At 41.1% G+C, this 22,163-nt stretch overlaps 1 long non-coding RNA gene across 1 annotated transcript; it reads right to left on the reverse strand.

Annotated features, from left to right (window-relative positions):
- Nucleotides 1–16,889: 16,889 nt before the first annotated feature.
- Nucleotides 16,890–17,622, reverse strand: LOC109169498. The gene is made up of 3 exons (XR_002052232.1): nucleotides 17,598–17,622; nucleotides 17,249–17,361; nucleotides 16,890–17,159 (listed from the first exon to the last, which is right to left on the reverse strand). It is a non-coding gene; the product is annotated as an uncharacterized LOC109169498 (long non-coding RNA).
- Between the last annotated feature and the right edge of the window lie 4,541 nt (nucleotides 17,623–22,163).

Consider the following 22,163-nt stretch of genomic DNA (forward strand, 5'->3'; position numbering starts at 1 on the left):
ATCTTGTAGCCAGGGAGGTCTGTGACACCCCGTATATCTAAATGCTAATTGGGATTAGTTAAGAAATTAACGCTAGCCTTCCTTGGTAATTCCATCCTAAAAATCCTGAAATTTAATAGTCGAGGAACTAGAATTTGACTAGTCACTTAAGTCAAACAAGTGTACCTTATGCTCTATGGTTTGTACCTTTACCCTCTTGTCTTTCCAACCTTAGTAAGGGTAAAAGTGACCTTGCACCCCGAATTGTTGATCAAGCTATCCCTAGCAAGTCATTCCTTTCATTCTCTCATACTAGCCTAAATCCCAAACACTCCATCATCTCTTTAAAAAGAACCTAGCTTATTCTTCAAGCAAAAAGGAGAACCTTCTAGCTTTGCAAGATCCCACTCCAAGATTCCTACTTTCTTCTTTCCAAGCATAGGAAAGGGTAAGGTTCTTAGCTTTTTAGTGTTTTTAGTCATCTTTTGGGTGTCTTTATCGAAGATAGAATCTTTCTTGCGTTTTGGCTTGTGTAAGAAGTTGGTCGAGAAGAGAAACTCTAAGAAGTGGCTTAGGAGGGTGAAAAGGTGAAGTTGTTAACCTACAAAGGTAACCCATGCTATACAAACCTATTTTCTTACCTAAATGATGATTATTGGCTTCTATTTGATGTTCTTGATGTGATTTGTGATATTTGATGCATGATCTTGTGATGATGCATGTTTAGAGCTTGTATTTAGGTTTCTTGAATACCATTGCCTGGCTATTTCTTGGGTTCAAGTCATATCTTTGTTGTGTGTGAGGTTTTGGGTGTTTTGGACTTGAACTTGACCTTGATGATGAAAATCCCCGAAGGGAATTTGGTGTACAGGTAGTGTACCCCGCGGGCGGAACGGCGGGCAGCGGCCTACCCGCCGCCCCACTCGCGGGGAACAGGTGGTTTGTGGGCATGTACCCCGCAGGAAGGCCCACGGGTGGGGGCCTACCCGTGGCCCCACCCGCGGGGAACAATTGTTGTTGATGCGGGGATTTGTTCCCCGTGATTCTTTTCATCTTGGTATTGATGTTTTGACCTCACGTTGTTGAATTATCAAGCTATTTATGAGTCTTCTTGTTGTTTCGTATGTCTAGAACGATGAGTTAGGAATCCATGTTAGGATTTGGTGTCTTGAGTTGTGCTAAGGGTCCAACTTTGTGATTCGTTGGACTAATATGAGTCTTGAAGGTTCGTTGTAACCATTTTTCGTTTACCCGTTTGATGAGCATGCTAGTTTGATGTTGCTGTGCTAGTATGTGTGGTTTGTTCCTTCTTGTTGGGGTTGACAAATCGTGTTGTCAATCATTTGATGTTAGATGGTAGTCCTTTGTTGTTGAGTATTGCTCATGTCTTTGTTGAGATCTCTTGATTGATTCTTATGGTGTGATCTTGTACAAATCGTTGTTGTAACACCCCGTGTTACGGCCTCTAACCCAGACTAATTATTTAATTGCTTACCATTAAAAGAGGTTTAAATTCCCTTAATTAATTAAGAAGGGTCCACCATGGATCATGGAACCTTATCCTTAAACCAAACCCTTAGTCCTATAAGGAATAGAATAAGTGAATCCTTACCATTCAAATCTTAGTTAGGACTCCTAAACATATATAAGGACTTAGGAGGCACCTAGAAATCCCACCACAATAGATTCCACCCACACAAGAATTCCCAGGAATTTCCCTGTCACCAAACGTAGGAGAAATCACGAGGAGGAGATCTTAGAGAAAGAACCTTAGTAGCCAAGGATTCTAATTAAGGCTAAGAGGTAACCCATGTCTCAACAAAACCTATTTTCCTTGCTATATCTTCTTCATTGGCTTCCTTGATATCTGATTCTGTGCTCGAGTCTTGATAAAGCTTTGCTTCAGATTTCTATTGTGTTTATGAGATGATCTTGAGGTTTATGTGTTGATCTTGATACTTATGTGATAATCTTGATGATTCTTGATTCTATGATAAATTATATGAACGATCTAGTGTTTTAATTATGGCTAGAGCCCTAGGGTAATAAAACGTGGATTTCGTATTATGTGACTTTGGTATGTTTGGGTGGGATTTTGCATGTTTGGGTGTTGAGTCTTGGCATGTTTAGGAGTCGTGTTAGGATGTATTTGGTGTGATTCTTGGGTTAAATCCTTTACTTGAATACGTGGTATCGTCGTTTGTGTTTGAATGCGTCTGGACATGGTTTCGGGTTCCACAAGGGATCCCGGGACCAGAATATTACATAGGAGTCATTGGGGGATAGGTGGGGGCAGGGGTACCCGCCACCTGCCCGCTGCCCGTGCCCTCTTCCCAGCGGGCAGGCGAGTGCTCCCCAAGCACCTGCTGGCTTATGGTTCGCCGCCGGCGGGTAGTCGGCGGGTGGACCTCCACCCGCTGGAAATTCGGTACGAGTCGTGATGTTTTTCCCCGTTTGATGTTTCCCCGTGTCCCGTGGTGTCCCATTGTCCCCCGTATGTTATATGTGAGTCTAGTTTGATGTATTAGGTACCATTCCTAGGATGTAAGAGTGTAACACCCCGTGGTACAGCCTTTAATCCCGAATTAATTATTTAATTAATCCCGTTAATAATAATAAAAAGGATTTAATTTGGTTAGGATTCCCTTTAATTAATTAATATGGTCCACCATGGACCATGGACCCTTATCCCTAAACCAAGCCCTTAGTCCTATAAGGAATAGAATTAGTAAACCCATACCATTCAGACCCTAATTAGGACTCCTAGATATATATATATATATATATATATATATATATATATATATATATATATATATATATATATATATATATATAAAAGGACATAGGAGGCACCTAGAAGTCACACCACAATAGATATCACCACACAAGAATTCCCAAGGAACTCCCCACCACCAAGCCTAGGGAGATCAAACGGATGGAAATCTTAGGGAAAAACCTTAATAGCCAAGGGAGAATTAATTAAGGCTAAGAGGTAACCCATGTCTCAACAAAACCTATTTTATTTGCTATGATCTCCTTCTTTGGCTCCCTCTATATACTTGTGTCTTGTTGAATTTCTTTATGATATTTGTGATATAATCTTGATTGATTGATGTGATAATTTTATGAGTGATCTTGATGTTAAAAAGAGGTTCTTGATATTTATGTGATAATTATTGATAAATCTTGATAAATCTTGATAATGACGATCAAATATGATTTTGATGATTTGGGTGTGATTAGAGCCCTAGGTTGGTTTGGGAATTTGTATTGAGATGTTCTCGATTTATATTTGGGTGGGAATTCTCATGTTCGGGTGTTGTTTATGTTTAGAAGTCATGTTAGGGTGTGTTCAATATGATTCTTGCTTTTGATCCATTAAATGCCTATGTGGTGTCGTTAATTGCGTTTAAAAGTGTCTAAGCATGGTTTGAGGTTCCACAAAGAATCCCGAGATGCGTATTTGATAAAAGAGTCAGTGGGGGGTAGGTGGGGGTAGGGCTACCCGCTGCCCAAAGAGAGACGGCCAGGCAGCGGGCAGCCGGCGGGCAGTCGTCTGCTCGCCGGGCACCCGCTGCCCGGACACTCGTCGCTGGCGGGCAGCCGGCGGGTGGCCCTCCACCCACCGGCTACCCGCTGGTTTGTCACCCACCCCGGGTCTTTAGCCTCCCCGTTTGATGTTCCCCCTTCCCCGTGGTGTCCCAATGGACCCCGTTTGTCGTGCTTGAGTCTAGTTTGATGTTTTGGGTGCCATTCATAGGATAGAAGATTCTTAGGAATTGCATGCTAGTGAATCGGTAACCAGTTGGCCTAGGAGGAAAATGCATGAACCCCTTAGGACTACTCTTAGTATGTGAATGATCACACGTAAGTTTATTTATACGTCTCCCCTTCCCAATGTGTTGTTATGTGCTATAATGTGTTATGTGTTGCATGATTCCCCAATTTGGTTGCGATCAAATTGGCTATACGGGCAGTTGGATGGGTTGAAAACCATACCAACTGTTAACTAGGCCAGTTGCGATCGGTCAGGTATACAAATATTATATAGGGCTGCGGTCCACTGTTTGGCTACTTATGAGCTGCAGTTCATTCTCCTAGCTGCGGTCAGTGATTCACTTCTTGGGCTGCGGTCCACATTGGCCTCGTGTGCTATGACCCACAGACCTGGACGCGCCAGGCAGTGTGTAGGGCCAATAAGCCCGAGGAAGGCTGTAGTCCACCGAATGAGCGATCAGGCGGTGTGTAGGGCTACGGCTGGCTGCGATCCACCGAGTGATGGGCCAGCGGTGTATAGGGTCGTAGTCTCCGAGGATCATCGCCCACCGACTGAGTCCCTCAGCGGTGTGCAGGGCTTGATTCGCTACGATCCACCGACTATGCCCGTCAACGTTGTGTAGGATCGTAGTCCCCCCTTGTAAAGAGGATCACAGTCCACCGACTGAGCGCGTTAGCGGTGTGTAGGACTGTGGTCCGCCGCTAAGTTTGTCAGCGGTCTATAGGGTTGGTTGCGATCAACTCCCTTCATGCTGCGGTATGAGGTAGAGTGCTGTGGGGCCGTGTTAGTGCTATATGAACTAACCCTCATGTTCGGGGCATGCGATTGGTCCCGTGGCGCCACCAAAGTGTACTTGTATGAATGATGATTGGATGATGATATGATTGATTTGAAAGTGATCTGTGACCTTAGATGCGTATTCCTTATGATGATTGTCTCCACTTAACTGTTATCATTGATTATCGTGCTTGCCCCTACCTGTCGAGTCTATTCCTGGTTTTAAAGCTAGAGTCTCCTAAGTATATATCTTCCAGCTTTAAATGGTTTTCATATATATATATATATATATATATATATATATATATATATATATATATATATATATATATATATATATATATATATATATATATATATATATATATATATATATATATATATATATATATATATATATATATATTATATATATTATTATATATATATATATATATATATGTGTGTGTGTGTGTATGTATGTATGTATTTCAACGCGTTGGAGTGGATTACCAGCATCACTCGCTGAACAGATATATTTGGCTTTCAGGCACAGATGAGTAGGCACCGGGCGCGCTAGAGATCTGGAGCGTAGAGTAGTTAGTTTCTCTTTCGGCTTGCGTGCCATGATTATGCATTGACATTGCTTTGAGGTTATTTAGTTAGTTTAGCCTGTGCATCTGAGTTCTCCAGCTCAGATGTGGCATAGCACCCCGCCCTCTTATGTTTGACTTTGGGATTTAATGAGAATTCACCTTTATTATATAAGTTTTAAAAGTTTTAAAATTTTGGGGTGTTACAGTTGGTATCAGAGCCTAAGTTTGACCCTAAGATAAGACTCTTAAGACCAGACTTTAGGACATTAGGATTGAACTCTAGGTATTTAGGAACATAGGATTCAGGAATCTTAGAACGCGCGGTGAGATTGTGAGCCTACCTATCATCAAATAACCTCCCCTCACTTTATCCCTCATTAATTTAAAGAATTTCCCCATTCGCTTATCACATTAAGGTAAGGGTACAACACACTAAATCTTCATTCCACATACTTGCCCTAGAAATTTGTGATGTCCTTGCATGCTTTTACCTGCTTTGTTGCTTATCACTCTTTGATTATCATACTTGTTTATTTGCTTAAGCATATGTTCCTAATTGATTTTAGAGCAAGTTAGGAACTGCATATTATTGCTTAACTATTTGATCAAACATGCGTTATTTGGATGTCTGTTGCTTGATAAAGTATTTTGGAACTTGCAATTAGTAATGTTATTCGGCTTATAAGAGCTCACTTGTCCTAATCACAATTAACCAATATAGTTAACTCACTAATAGCCCGATAAGTACTTACATGAGTTTGCATGAAATTTATGGGAACATAGCTTTAATTAGGAAGGGGAAGAATGTGGTGTGTGATCCTTATGATATCTAATTGAAGTCTCCCGTGTTCCTTGTTAGTGTCATAATAATGTGATCCCTTGATACCTCTCATGTGTTTAACATGTAAATAACAATCTAATGCTTGAACATGAAAGTCGAATTATCTTCCTAATTGATTTGTTTATAAGTTACGTAGAAATTATAGGGACTAATTCTATTTCTAGAAAATCTAAAACCTCGAATACATTGCATATTAAGTTTTGACCCGAAAGTCAATCTGAGTGAGTCCGGTAGAAAGCCGAGGAACCTAAACCAAGTGTTCATCTAGAAATTATCCTTGGAAAAATATATTGCGTCCCTAAAAATATCTTAAAACTATCCCTCTAGACTTTGGTCCATGTTGCATGATAGACCACAAGCTTCCCATACCTTGTATAGAACCCTTTACCACTAAGATAAGGACCCCCCCCCCCCCCCCTAAAACAAACATTTATACATAAATAAGTATATCGCTACTATTCTAAATATATCCCCCTAAAAATCCTATATATATCTAAAGTATGTAGTAAACCCCAACTACATTCATATGCTACCCTTACACCAAATTATTATTATTATTAGTATTATTATTATTATTATTATTATTATTATTATTATTATTATTATTATTATTATTATTATTATTATTATTTTCATTATTGTTACACTCTAACCCTAATCGCCTGATCCTAAAAATGGTTGCGTCATATACGGTACGTCCCTTTGTGCTTTATATATATATATATATATATATATATATATATATATATATATATATATATATATATATATATATATATGTATGTATGTATGTATGTATAAACCTGTGAGCCTATAGAACATCCTCCCTTATTCATGCGTATTCATATAAATTGTTACAGTCATATCATATACAATAAAATCCACAGCCCCGAACCATGCACATGTACCCTAGTTACGATAATCTTATATACATCCATGAGGTTGCCCTTAGCTGTTAGTAATGTTATTATTTGTTATTATTATTTGTAATCCTAAGTCTAGTCATATCATGTATTAGAATAAGTCTAATATGACTAGGCTATTAGTTAGGAGATAATAGTGGCATAGTCTGATATACTCTCCTGTATCTCAGTTCTGTTTCAACAGAATAACATTTGTTTCTCTAATCTGGTATCAGCCAAACAACGGTCCTTTCTCTCTCTCCTTTGTTTCGACACACTGCCACCGTAAACCTCCACCCACCATCGCAATGTCGTCTAACTCCTCCGAGAGAACAATCTCCGCCAGCAGTGGCTCATCCCCATCCGGTAACAATCCTCTTACGGGCGCTCATCACTTCATCTCTATGAAGTTGACGTCCCGAAACTTTTTATTCTGGCGTACCCAGTTAGTCCCGTTTCTTCGCGGACAGGACCTGCTTGGTTTTGTAGATGGCACTTCACCGTGCCCGCCTCCCACCATCGACGCAACACCGGCCGGAACCTCCGATTCCGGAACAGCAACGGAGGCCGCGGACGTGGTGGCCGGGGACCTCCACGTTGTCAGATTTGTCAGGCACTGGGGCATACCGCAATCTATTGTTATAAGCGGTATACCACCCAACCCCCGGCGCAGGCAAACGTAGCGGTCTCGGGAGATGTGTCTTCGATTCCTATACCACCGGCCGATGCATGGTATCCCGACACGGGTGCCACCGCGCATGCCACACCGGATGCCGGGATGTTGACAAACTCGGAGGACTATGATGGTGCAGACACTCTCAGAGTTGGAAACGGGGCAGGTTTGGCGATCTCACAAATAGGCCATACATCTATTCCATCAAAATCTAAACACTTATTCCTGTCAAACGTGTTACATGTTCCTACATTAACTGTCCCGTTATTATCTGTACAAAAATTCTCTAGTGATAATGCGGTTTATTTTGAGTTTCATAACAATTGCTTCTTTGTGAAGGATTCCAAAACCAAGGCCATACTTCTTAAGGGGTCTACAGCTGGCGGTCTGTACAAGCTTCCAGTTTCAAGAAGTCAGTTTGCTTTTGTCTCCTCTCGTGCAACGCCCGCAGTCTGGCATCGCAGGCTCGGACATCCTCATGCCGTGGTTCAAAATAAAATTCTACAAAGCTGCCCGATTGAGTCAAATAATGTCAAAAATACTGAGGCATGTAAGGCTTGCCATCTCGGCAAGTCATCCCGTTTTAAACTAGAAAATATTCCGAGTTCAAGCCAAAATGTATTAGACTTGCTTTATACAGATATATGGGGTCCTGCACCTGTAGTATCGTCTAGTGGTTTTAGGTACTTTGTACTATTCGTAGACGATTTCACTCGTTTCTGCTGGTTTTATCCATTACGGGTAAAATCAGACATTTATAAAGTTTTTGACGTTTTCCGTGTGTTGGTAGAGCGACAATTTTCGCGCTCTATCAAATCTATTCAGTCCGACTTAGGGGGTGAATACCGAAAATTAAGTGTCACGTTTCAGTCTTTAGGTATTAATCACAGGCAGTCGTGTGCGTATACGCACGAGCAGAACGGGAGAGTCGAACGCCGTAACCGCCATATTGTGGAAACCGGGTTGGCTCTCCTTGCACAAGGCAACGTCCCGCAACAATATTGGGATTTTGCTTTTGAAACTGCCACTTGCCTAATTAATTACCTACCTACCAAGGTTCTGAATTTTGAAAGTCCATACTCACGTCTCTACAAAAAGCCTCCTCCATATCAATTTCTTCGTGTCTTCGGGTGTCAGTGTTACCCTCATCTTCGGCCTTATAATCGGCACAAGATAGAGTACCGCTCCACCCCTTGCGTCTTCCTAGGTTACCCATCGTCCTATAGGGGATACAGATGTATGGATCTATCTAGTGGGAAAACCTATATCTGCCGCCATGTGCGGTTTGACGAATGTGTGTTTCCTTTTACAGGTATGGTGCACCAGGACTCGTTGCCCAATCCATTACCATGGGCTTCTAGTCCTGTTGTTCCGCTGCTACAAACTCCTATTTTTGAAACTGGGCCACCTCTGGCACCTGAGGCAGTCCCACTTGCTCAGGAACCACCTTGCTTGGCCATCACTCACACAGCACCGCCTCGGGCTCGGAAACGTACTCGGGTGCAACCTCCGGACCGAGGGCATACCATGCGACTCCGGCACATGACTCGGCGCACTCCTGAGGTCTTTCAGGCCCTTACAGCATCGCCGGATCCGACGTGCTATTCCCAAGCAGTTGGGCATCCGCAATGGCGGGATGCTATGGACCAGGAATTCAACGCCTTACTCCATAATAATACGTGGAAACTTGTTCCACCGGAGCCAAATATGAATATAATCGGGTGCAAATGGGTGTTCCGTACCAAACGCACCGCTGACGGCTCTGTTGAGCGCTACAAAGCCCGACTTGTAGCAAAAGGCTTTAACCAAGTGGCCGGGGAAGATTTCTTCGACACTTTTAGTCCCGTAGTGAAACCCACTACGGTCCGAATCCTTTTTTCTCTTGCAGTCTCCCGTCAGTGGACTCTACGTCAATTAGATGTCCACAACGCCTTTCTTAATGGTCACCTGGCTGAGACTGTATACATGAAGCAGCCACCTGGGTATGAAGATCCGACTCACCCGGGCCATGTTTGCCACTTGCAACGCTCCCTATATGGCCTTAAACAGGCCCCCAGGGCGTGGTTCAAGCGGCTTCACGACTTCTTAATATCTGCAGGTTTTTCATCGTCCAAAACAGACGTGTCTCTCTTCTACACCACTTCTGGCGACTCAAAAGTTTATCTACTAGTCTATGTAGATGATATCATTGTAATGGGGCGTGATGCAAGCACTGTGGATACTCTGCTTACTCGCCTTGCAACTACGTTTAAAATCCGGGACCTAGGCAAGCCGAGTTTCTTCTTGGGCATCGAGACAATTGATGCTGAACAGGGTTTGATACTATCTCAGCGGCGATACATGACAGATCTTCTAGGTCGCGCTGGGATGACTAACTGCAAGCCACTCACTACTCCAGCTGCCGTTACTAAACTGGTAACCCCGTCCGATGAACCGTTTGACAATCCCACACAGTATCGTAGGATTGTAGGGGCGCTTCAGTATCTCACCATTACACGTCCGGATCTCTCCTTCTCCGTCAACCGACTTGTCAGTTCATGCATGCACCAACTGTGGACCACTGGGCCTTGGCTAAGCGTGTGTTGCGCTATATCAAGGGGACTCTTGCATATGGGTTACGGATCACGTCCTCACCGACTACTACTATCCATGCCTACTCAGATTCTGACTGGGCCGGTTGTCCTACAGACAGAAAGAGCACAAGTGGTTACGCAGTGTTTCTTGGGGATAATCTCGTTTCTTGGCAGTCCAGGAAGCAACGCACCGTCGCCCGCTCGTCTACTGAAGCTGAGTACAAGGCCTTAGCCGATGTTGCGGCTGAGGTGACCTAGGTTGTCTCTTTGCTCCGTGAGCTAGGCCTGCATGACAACCGACCTTCCAGCATTTGGTGTGATAACTTGGGTGCCACGTATCTTTGTGCTAATCCAGTTTTTCATGCACGGACGAAGCATGTCGAAATCGACTACCATTTTGTTCGTGACAAGGTTGCAACCGGGGAATTCGTTGTCAACTATGTTTCAACCAAGGATCAACTCGCCGATGTCTTCACCAAATCGCTTCCGGGACCGCGTTTTTCAGCTCTACGGTCCAAGCTCAATGTGGTTTCTCACCTACCTTGTGCTTGAGGGGGTGTGTTAGTAATGTTATTATTTGTTATTATTATTTGTAATCCTAAGTCTAGTCATATCATGTATTAGAATAAGTCTAATATGACTAGGCTATTAGTTAGGAGATAATAGTGGCATAGTCTGATATACTCTCCTGTATCTCAGTTCTGTTTCAACTGAATAACATTTGTTTCTCTAATCTGTTGCCCTTAGCATATCCTAACCCTGAAATATCATTCTGTACAAATTACATCACTCTTATATGTATACATACATCCTGAGATAGCCCTAATTCTACTTCTCCCCCTCGCATGACCTCCCTGTTACCACTCCTACCTTCCCTAAATAATTAAAAACTTTAACCTCATCATCAGGTCATCAATTAATTTAGGAATTAGCAATCAAGGGTCTTCAACTCTAAGTTGTTTAGGTATTCTGGGCTTCTAGAGGTAAAAATTATGCCTACCTAAAATCTAATTACCGCCGAGATAAAGCTAATTTTCCTAAGTGCTTGTGTGATTAAATTCTGTCAAGATTTCTCAAGATAAAACCTTTAGTACTTGTGAACCTAGGTTATCTTTCTCATAATTATTAAAGAATATTTGTATGCAAATTGCATGGTCCCATTTATAGGTGGAAATTTATATTCTTCATATGTATTGCATGTCAAAACACACACTTACACACATTCATGTACATATACAAAGCATGCTAGACAAAAACGGTATGTTATAAGGCATCCCACTATGCATATATACAATATTATTAACTACAAGTAGCCTGCATATGAGTGCCAATACTTGTTATGTGATCACCCACCGTTATCCATGGTATGCAAAATAAAGACCCTAATTCTATTGTCTCCCCAGAATTTATTTACCCCATAAGAAGTAAGAACCTTCCCCCTAATTACTTACAATCTTTTCCTCAAAATCTGATTTTCGCTATTTGAATAATTGTTATATGATTTATGACCTTCCTGAATTTATATGACAAAAGTTTGGTTATACCACGATATTAAGTACGTGAATTTAATTGTTAATCATGCACTAGTTAACATGTTGAATAATACATACGATTCCATAAGACTAGTTATTATTTAAGACTTAAAATAGGTTCACATGCCTTCATACTCTATGTCTATGAACTTAAGAAATTGCATATTTAGCATGATTACGACTGTATACATATATGCATGACGACTTGCAGGTTCCGCATATAACATAATAGTTAATTATCATACATGTTAGGCTTGTTATTTTGTAACTATGAATATTTGGTATAATCTGCTAAGCACAAAGATTAGACATAGATCCTACATATATGGCATCTAGGCTCACGACATGCTACACTACATAATTAAACATCTGCATCCATTCGTAAATGAGGTTCGCCTGTGTTGATATATGTGCATATATACTTTATAATAATTATGTGGTTATCCGAATCTGCACCCGTGTGGTATTTGCCTCTCATGTAGGTACATAAATAATTATATGATCGGTACAACTTGTGATCATATATGATAAATCATTATAAAATAATTAAATAAAGAACATGCCACGTGTAAGACTTCTATGTTATGTATTACTCACCCGTAAAACTTACATATTGTGTGTTGCATATTCGTGACCTTGTTATTTGGTGCATTTTGCTAGCACAATAGTTAGGCTCAAACCCAGTGCATTTATATGTGTACGTGTATATATATTCCATATAATACTTTCCTTATGAACTACTATACTAATTCAGACTCTTTACCCCAAAATGATTTCTAAGCTTCGGGGACGAAGCTTCTTGTAATGGGGGGGGGGGGGGGGGAGGGGAGTGTAACACCCCGTGTTACGGCCTTGAATCTCGAATTAATTATTTAATTAATCCCGTTAATAATAATTAAAAAGAATTTAATTTGGTTAGGATTCCCTTTAATTAATTAATATGGTCCACCATGGACCATGGACCCTTATCCCGAAACCAAGCCCTTAGTCCTATAAGGAATAGAATTAGTAAACCCATACCATTCAGACCCTAATTAGGAATCCTATATATATATATATATATATATATATATATATATATATATATATATATATATATATATATATATATATATATATAAGGACATAGGAGAAACCTAGAAGTCACACCACAATAGATATCACCACACAAGAATTCCCAAGGGACTCCTCACCACCAAGCCTAGGGAGATCAAACAGATGGAAATCTTAGGGAAGAACCTTAATAGCCATGGGAGAATTAATTAAGGCTAAGAGGTAACCCATGTCTGAACAAAACCTATTTTCTTTGCTATGATCTCCTTCTTTGGCTCCCTCTATATACTTGTGTCTTGATGAATTTCTTTATGATATTTGTGATATAATCTTGATTGATTGATGTGATAATTTTATGAGTGATCTTGATGATCTTGATGTTAAAAAGAGGTTCTTGATATTTATGTGATAATTCTTGATAAATCTTGATAATGAAGTTAAAATATGATTTTGATGATTTGGGTGGGATTAGAGCCCTAGGTTGGTTTGGGAATTTGTATTGAGATGTTCTCGATTTATATTTGGGTGGGGATTCGCATGTTCGGGTGTTGTTTATGTTTAGAAGTCATGTTAGGGTGTGTTCAATATGATTCTTGCTTTTGATCCATTAAATGCCTACGTGGTGTCGTTAATTGCGTTTAAAAGTGTCTAAGCATGGTCTCGGGTTCCTCAAAGAATCCCGGGACGCGTATTTGATAAAAGAGTCAGTGGGGGGTAGGTGGGGGTAGGGTTACCCGCCACCTACCCGCTGCCCAAAGAGAGACCGCCAGCCGGCGGGCAGTCGTCTGCCCGCTGGGCACTCGCTGCCCGGAAACTCGTCGTCGGCGGGTGGCCCTCCACCCACTGGCTACCCGCTGGTTTATCACCCACCCCGGGTCTTTGGCTTCCCGGTTTGATGTTCCCCATTCCCCGTGGTGTCCCAACGGACCCCGTTTGTCGTGCTTGAGTCTAGTTTGATGTTTCGGGTGCCATTCGTAGAAGAGTCTTAGGAATTGCATGCTAGTGAATCTGTAACCCGTTGGCCTAGGAGAAAAATGCATGAACGCCTTTGGACTACTCTTAGTATGTGAATGATCACACGTAAGTTTATTTATATGTCTCCCCCTTCCCAATGTGCTGTTATGTGTTATAATGTGTTATGTGTTACATGATTCCCCAATTTGGTTGCGATCAAATTGGCTATACGGGCAGTTGGATGGGTTGAGGACCATACCAACTGTTAACCAGACCGGTTGCGATCGGTCAGGTATATTAATATTATATAGGGCTGCGGTCCACTGTTTGGCTACTTATGAGCTGCGGTTCATTCTCCTGGCTCCGGTCAGTGATTCACTTCTTGGGTGCGGTCCACATGGGCCTCGTGTGCTATGACCCACCGACCTGGACGCGCCAGGCGGTGTGTAGGGCCAATAAGCCCGAGGAAGGCTGTAGTCCACCGAATGAGCAATCAGGCGGTGTGTTGGGCTACAGCTGGAATGGGTTTCAACGCGTTGGAATGGGTTACCAGCATCACTCGCTGAACAGATATATTTGGCTTTCAGGCACAGATGAGTAGGCACCAGAGCGCGCTAGAGATCTGGAGCGTAGAGTAGTTAGTTTCCCTTTCGGCCTGCGTGCTATTATTATGTATTGACATTGCTTTGAGGTTATTTAGTTAGTTTAGCCTGTGCATCTGAGTTCTTCAGCTCATATGTGGCATAGCACCCCACACTCTTATGTTTGATTTTGGGATTTAATGAGAATTCACCTTTATTATATAAGTTTTAAAAGTTAAAATTTCGGGGTGTTACATAGATTCTTGTGTATTGCATGCTAATTGAATTGGTATCCCGTTAGCCTAGGAGGAAGGTGTATGATCCATTAGGAGTGTCGTGAGTAGTTTGATTTGGTCTGTTAGGTATGAATTATATTAGGATAAGTGTTCCCCGATGATTCCCCTTCCTTATGTGTTAATGTGGGTTGCATGTTGCTTGGCTTCTGTGTTAATTGTGCATGATAGTCCAATTGGTTGCGATCAATTGGCTATAATGACCATCTGATGGGTTGAGAACCATCAGGTGTTAACCCGACCGGTTGCGATCGGTCGGCTATACAGGCAGTTGGATTGGTTGAGAACCATCAGCTGTTATATATATATGTTGTACCCTTTGTTGATACTTGATTAGGGCTATTGATGGGCCTTAGTCCTCTTGATGATGATGACTATGTGTGAATATGAATGAGATTGGTGGTTTGTGACTTGAGTTTTGCTCACATGATCAGTGGTTTGTGACTATGATAATTAATGGTACCCTCGTGTACTGAGAGTTCGGCGGTCACTAGTACAGATATGCACATCCGCTACCATTGTAAAGGGTTATCCGCTACCCTTGTACAAGGGTAGCGGATGTGGGGGACGCTGAAAGCCTTGAGCTTTCCGCTACCCTTTTAAAGAAGGGTAGCGAATTCTCTTATTTTATTTTATTTTTTAAAGCATCAGTTGCCCTTCTTTAAACAGAAGGGTAGTGAATACTATTAATTTATTATTATTTTTTAAAGCATCCGCTACCCTTCTTACAAAAGAAGGGTAGCGGATTGTTTATTATTTTTAAAAAAAAAAAGAAATTTTATTTTTATTTTTAAATGCCCCAATTTTTCAAAAAATTCCTGTACGAAATTCATACATTACATATAAACATAATACTAACCATCAACACAATATTATCAACAAACTATCAAAACATAATATTATCAACACTTTTAACCAAATAGTGTCAATACAATAGTTTATATCAATACAATACTTTCAACACAATAATAAGTTATCAACACAATATAATATTTAATTTAAATCAAAAGTTACACGCACTCTTTCAAAAAATATTTTTCTCATAAGCCTCCAATATCATCTATTTCATTGGTAGAATACGAATTTCCTTCAAATACCTACAAAATAATTTAATTAATCGAATTACTAAATATGTTAATTAATAAAATATAATTTAATTATACATAGTTCTATTTAAATTTACTTGCCTAATGTAATAATTTGTTATTCAAAGTGATGACATGCAGACAAAACTAAAACTTAGAGACAATAAATTTGCATATGATAATAGATACTTTATACTTCACTACTACAAAAAAAGATATCCACTACACCCACAAAATGCTTTCCTGAAGAAGTGTACCCAAAAAAACTTTTACTAAACCTCTCAGAGCACTCCTTGTAAACTCCACATATCATTACAGGGATAATTGGAACTTATTACTCATGTTTTCTTCCCTCCACTAATTTCATAGTTATAGTGATATCCTAACAGCACTTCATTGATGTGTTGCGTTTAGTTGATGCCACCATTATTCAGTATAATTAAGCTAGGAATAGACTCCAGCTGACAGAAGAGCATATATCCACACAGGGCATGATATGAAAATAAATCAAATAATTGTAATGAGACAAACCTCGGCAGCTGCTCCTTCGTCATATTTATACCCAAGTTTTTCTAAGATTTCATGTATGGCAGTCAAGTCCGATCTCAAGCAAGCTTCACCAAGAAGAGATAAAGACAGATTCATCATTCACTGGTATACCCATTAATACATGATACGGAACCTGAATACCAAGTTTCCATAACTTCAATTAGTCACGTTATCTAGTTAATCAAATAATCCATTACAACATGCTCATCAGATGAGAAAACACATCGAAATGACTAGATGAACCCATAATGCGTAAACAATGCAGAAAACTAGACAGACAAATATAAATAGTGCAACTGTTAAAGACTTCTTTAATATGAAAAGCAGCCTCAAGTCTCCTCGGGCTAAATATAACTTCTCTTTAACTTGAAACCCAAAACAAAGGGGAACAGAGAAGAGAATATAAGAGGAGAATATAAGAGGAAGAAGATAGTTCATATGTGATGGCTGACCAGATCCGGCACACAAGTGGAGAGCCAACCCTTAATTCGTGCAAGAGCTCGTCAAACCTTAATACGCACCACAAACAAACCTGATTAAATTATGAACACATACAGGTGCATCAGAAATAACTCAAGAGAGCTTTGACTTGTAGGGTTTTATCAATTCAACAAGTGGCGAAAATCAAGATCATAACAAGAATCTATACTATTTTCTTCTAATTATTAGGGGTAGTTTTACACAGCTAATAATTTACACAGCTAATGATGAAGTAACTTTTAACTTTTTAAATTTGCTTAGTAAGCAAATTTGTCAAAAACATTTAAACTAGATTTGAGCCAACATCTCTGTAAATGGACACTTCTCCACTACCCATGGACATCTTCGGTGCAAAAGTAAATGTAATGCTTGTAATCTATTGTTTTCCAGGACTAGGAGTGAATTTTCAAATATAATATACTCTCAAAAAATCCCAAAAATTAACACACTCGGTTACTAACAGTTTGATAGAGGGACCTAAGCTGTGTGTTCCACTTATCAACGGCAGTGTATTTCTTCATCCCCTTTGACCTGCATGCAAAATATTACAAATGTGAAATATAGTGTGGTAAAACAAGTCATTGGAATAGACAGGTACTACACTTCAAAAGTCTACATACCTGTTACCACGTTCTAGGAGCCGGTTCACCTGATCAATGTGTCCTTGTATACGATTATCCAATATTAGCGAGACCAACAGCTCCTCCACATCTTTCTCAGGTACATTAAGTTCCTGTATATCAATCAATGTCAGTTACTGGTATACGGTGTAAGCCAACCTATCTCCCTGTTGGGTATCCACCCACCAGAAGAGAATAGCAAAAAAAGGCAAAAACCAATAAAAATCAGAAGAATTGAGGTATTTAAAATAATACTCTGTAATAATGAATAGATAAATAGGAAAAAAAATATGGAATGTCCTTGCAGCTCCTTCACTGTACAAGAGGATACTGATCTCTATCTAATCACCTTGGATATGAAAGGGATCCGAAGAACCATTAGTTGCAGAATCATCAGAAGCAAAATGTGTTTTTCTTGCCTTGGTATCATCCAGGTACTTCTGATATATGTCCTCCTTTGACAATACTACATTTACAAGACCAGACCAGCTACAGGGCATCGTACTTGTAGAACCATCAATGCCTCTCGGTCCCTGTCGTACAATGAGCACTCTCTCTCCCATCTCTTGCACTGCAACAACGAGCATTCCACCGCCAGTCTCTGATTCTCCTCCAGTCACATATGATAACACTAGTCATCAGCAACTAGAACAATCACAAAAACATCAAAAGAAACTAATTGTTAAACTTGGGAGAAGATTGAGAAACCACAAAGACATGAGAGCAAGAACTGATTATAGAACTTGAATTGCATTTTAGAGATACATCTTTTCAAGAAACAGTAAAGTGACATACTGGCATCTGCTAATACAATTACTATAGAATACTAGAACTACCAAAGATGTTTATTACGAAACAAGTTTTTTCCACTTTTGGTTCCTCAACTATAATACCCCTTTCAAAATTAGGTCCCCGACTATCAAGATTTTTAATTTTGTGCATGAATATACAATTTCTTCATCCTTAGCTCAATTTCTCGGGCAACCTAAGCCTCCGGAAAATTGAGCTGATGACAAAATGTGAGAGCAATTGAATAGTCATGCACAAAAATTGGGGGTATCATAGTCAAGTAACCAAAAGTGGAAAAAACTCTTAGAAAACTAAACCATTATTTAACTAAATTAGAGATCCAGGTTAATTATTTTCAGCCCCCACCCAATCTCATGCTTATTGTATCTGCAATTAAGGGTTCCTTAAGTAAATACTCGAAAACCCAAAAAGAAGAATCATCTAGAAAATAGAAATTACACTTCAATTCCCAGGTTGAAACCTAGCTCGAAACAGCTATCATCTGCTCAAAAAGAAAACAGATATCAGCAATCTCTGTCTAAACAGAGCTAATTTAGTCCACGAAGCTCTGGATCCAACTAAATCCAAGCTAAACGCGAAGAGGCAGATCAAGCGAAACATATAAATTCATTTCAATAACATTGGCACCCCAAATGAGTTGAGAAAGAAAAGGACGAACAAAGCATAAAGAGAACCTTGTAGGTAGTGCCATCGGGCTCGACGATCCAGCCAGCCTCAGCACACAGCGCCTTGAGAACCTCATTGTTGTCACAGTGTTTGGGAGATTGTAGTTTATATACTCAAAAACTTATTGTATTAGCAATAGTGGACCCGGTGGTGGCGGCTGAGAACCACAGTGGTGGTGGCGATGTTAGTGGCAGGCGTCGTCGATAGTACGTGGAGGCGTCGTTTTCGGCTGGTTCTGGTCACCGGTAGCTAACGAGGAGAAGCGAAGTGTCATGGGTGGCTGATGAGAGTGGCGCTTGAGTCCTTAGCTTGGTGTCGACGGTGGCGTTTGATCGGGGCTGAGGGAGCGTGGTGAGAGAGGCGATGTCGACGGCGGAGGTGTGGTCTGTGGTGAGGAGCAACAGCGGAGAGTGTTGGAGATGTGTGAGAGCGAGATCTGGTTTGTGATAACTGAAGAGGTGTTGAGGGTTTTTGTTTTGTTTTGTTTTTTTTTTCTTTTTTCCTTTTTTTTTTGTTTCCCGATCTGGTTTCCGTGCCCTTTCTAAAAGAAAGGGTAGCGGAAAGTCTATCCGCTTTAATAAACCGCTTCCCTTTTTTAAAAAAGGCAGCGGTTTCTTATTCATTTATTTACAATTATGTCACCGCCCTATTTTTTTTTTAAGAATACACCACCTTTGTTTAAAGAAGGGTAGCCTAAAGTCAGATTTCTTTGCTCCACTTTGTACTAGTGGGTGAATGATTGGCGGTGTAGGTGGGAGACGACGGTCCCAAGCAGAATAAGGTTGGACTTAGAAGTACAGGGTGGCACTAGGAGATAACGGTTGGAACTAAGATAAGGCGGGGGGTAGCCATAAGGTTGGAATAGGGCATAAGGTTGGAACTTGAAACATGAATGTGTCATTATGTGAATGTGAATTTCCTTGCTTATAGGCATGTCTATGATGAACTCTACCTTGTGAACGGTAGGTTGCATCTAGAGTTATGTTGTCCCTTGTTGTTTGTGATTTGTTATCTTGTTGAGGTTGATGATCCTCGGTTTTTTATGAGAGTGTGATGAGTCCTTGATGTTGATCTCCTTCTAGCTTTAAAATGACTATATACTGTATTCCTCAGTCTCAAACGCTTTTTCTTATATCTATCTATATACTATGTTATTTAACGCATATTGATGGGTTACCAGCATTATTCGTTGACCAGGTGTTATCCCTATGTTTTACAGGTTTTGCTTAGTTGTGGAGCGCGCTAGTCGAAGTTGGTAGCTAGTGTAGTTCCCCCTTCCTTTAGTTGTTATGTTTTGGGCCTATGAGCCTTAGATAGATGTGGCCTGTGTGCCTTAGACTATTTGTTGCTTTGTTGGATTGTTGTAGACTTAGTGTGTGCACCCATGGTTTTATGGGTGTGGTATAACAAATTTCCCGGTTTATAATAGCTTCCGCTTTATGTTGATTTATGTTTAGTTTGCTTATCTTTGAATTTAAGCTTTGAAAATGTTGGTAAAATCGGGGGTGTTACAGTTGGTATCAGAGCCTAGGTTTGAGCCTAAGATGTTAAGAGTTGGATTTTAAGAAGCTAAGTGTGAATTAAGATTATAAGTTGACCGATAAGTGCCTAAGTGTTAGGACTTAAGATTCTTAGGACGCACGGTGAGATGTGAGTTTTCTTATCGTTTGTTGTGTTTGTCTTGTTGTTCTTGTTTAGTTTTAGCTTCCTCGTGTAAGCGTCGGGTAAGGGTGCGCAGCTTTCTCGTGTTGTGCCGTAACCGTGTTGTTTCTGTAGAATCTTGCTATGGCTCCGCCTCGCCACCGTGCCCGTATGCCGGAGACGCCTACAAATGAGCAGCTGGCTCAGAACCTGCAGCACCTGACTCAGACGATGCAGACATTGAGCAATGCCCTCTTGCACAACAACAACAACAACAACCCTCCACCTCCGCCTGCCAGAAATCGGGATGTGGGCCGCTTAGTTTCGGGTCAGAGACCATCTGTCTTTGCTGGGGAAGAAGACCCTGTTCTGCTTGAGGAATGGATCATGTCCCTGGACAAGATCTTCGCGGTAGTAGGTTGCCCAGAGGATCGCCGCGTCGAGTTGGCTACGTTCTACTTTAACCACGATGTGGATCTTTGGTGGGTGCATGAAGGCCCGGCATGCCTAGAGGAACCAGGGTTCGATTGGTTGGCTTTGAAGGATAAGTTACGAGAGAGGTTCTATCCGTCTCATGTGAGGGCAGCTATGTACGAGGAGGTTCTTCACCTTCAGCAGGGAACATCGACAGTGGTGGAGTACCACAAACGCTTCCTCGAGTTGGCTCGCTTTGCGCAGATGTTGGTTCCCCCGAGTTGGCTAAGGTGGAGAAGTTCGTGGCGGGGCTCAACTACAAAGCTAGGAAGGCCCTGACGATGAGCAAGCCTAGGACGCTTAATGACGCCTATCTGAGTGCAGCATATTTGTACCGAGTACAATAGCTTCAAAGAGGACCTAATGAGTTGGCTAGGAAGAGAAGCGAAGGGAGTGGATCTCAAAGTTTCAAGAGGCCAAGGCAAGATTTTAGGGCAAGACCTGCTCCTCCTCAGCCCCAGGGATCGACTCGGACCGATTTTGGAGAGAGAGGGAGACCCTTCAGATGCAAGAGATGTGGTAAAGATCACATCGGGAAAGATTGTCAAGGTAACGCGCTCCAGTGCTTCAAGTGTGGGGAAAGGGGCCACAAAGCTTTTGAGTGTCACCTCCAGTCCAAGCAGAGAGCCTTGCCATCTAGCGCCAAATCCGGAGGACCACTAGGAGGGAGTTCCGGTCGTGGCTCGGGAGGGACGAAGCCTTCGGGCAGGGTGTTTGTGATGAGCAGGTCGCAGGCTGGGGCCGAGGGCATTGTGGAGGAGGAGGCTGCAGGTATCCCTTTTAAGCCTACCCTTTTACCTTGAGAATGTACACTTTTCGTGTGTTTTCCCTTGAACCTTTCTTTGAATAACTCACTCTTGCGGTTTGATCGTTCCTTTGAGTTGTTAACCGTAGCTCTTAGAATTCGGAGTTTCAAAAGTCGTGTTTAGAATTTTACCTTTGGTGTCACCTAAATTCTATTTCTTCATCTTAAAATCTTGGAATGGCAAATTTTAAGAACCCCTTAAAAGACATGTTTAAAAAAAAAAAAAAAAAGGTTAAGAAAATCTAGGTTATAGCTAGCAAGTTTTGAACCCAAGCCTCCAAATTTCTAAACCATCTCTTGAATAATCTAGACCAATTGTGTTTCTTAAACCTTCTACCAAATAAATTCCTTTTAATCTCTTCTTCAAAACCTATCCCAAAAATCCCCAAATTAGAATCTCCTAATTCCCAAATTTTTTCCCAAAACCTTTCTTCTTTTTCTTTTCCCCACCCGTGAGCTCAGCCGAGAAACCCCCCCCCCCCCTCTACCCGTCGATTTTCCTCCGCCCGTCGCCGCTGC

Source organism: Ipomoea nil, unplaced genomic scaffold, assembly GCF_001879475.1.
Source record: "Ipomoea nil cultivar Tokyo-kokei standard unplaced genomic scaffold, Asagao_1.1 scaffold3314, whole genome shotgun sequence".
Taxonomy (NCBI): Eukaryota; Viridiplantae; Streptophyta; class Magnoliopsida; order Solanales; family Convolvulaceae; genus Ipomoea; species Ipomoea nil.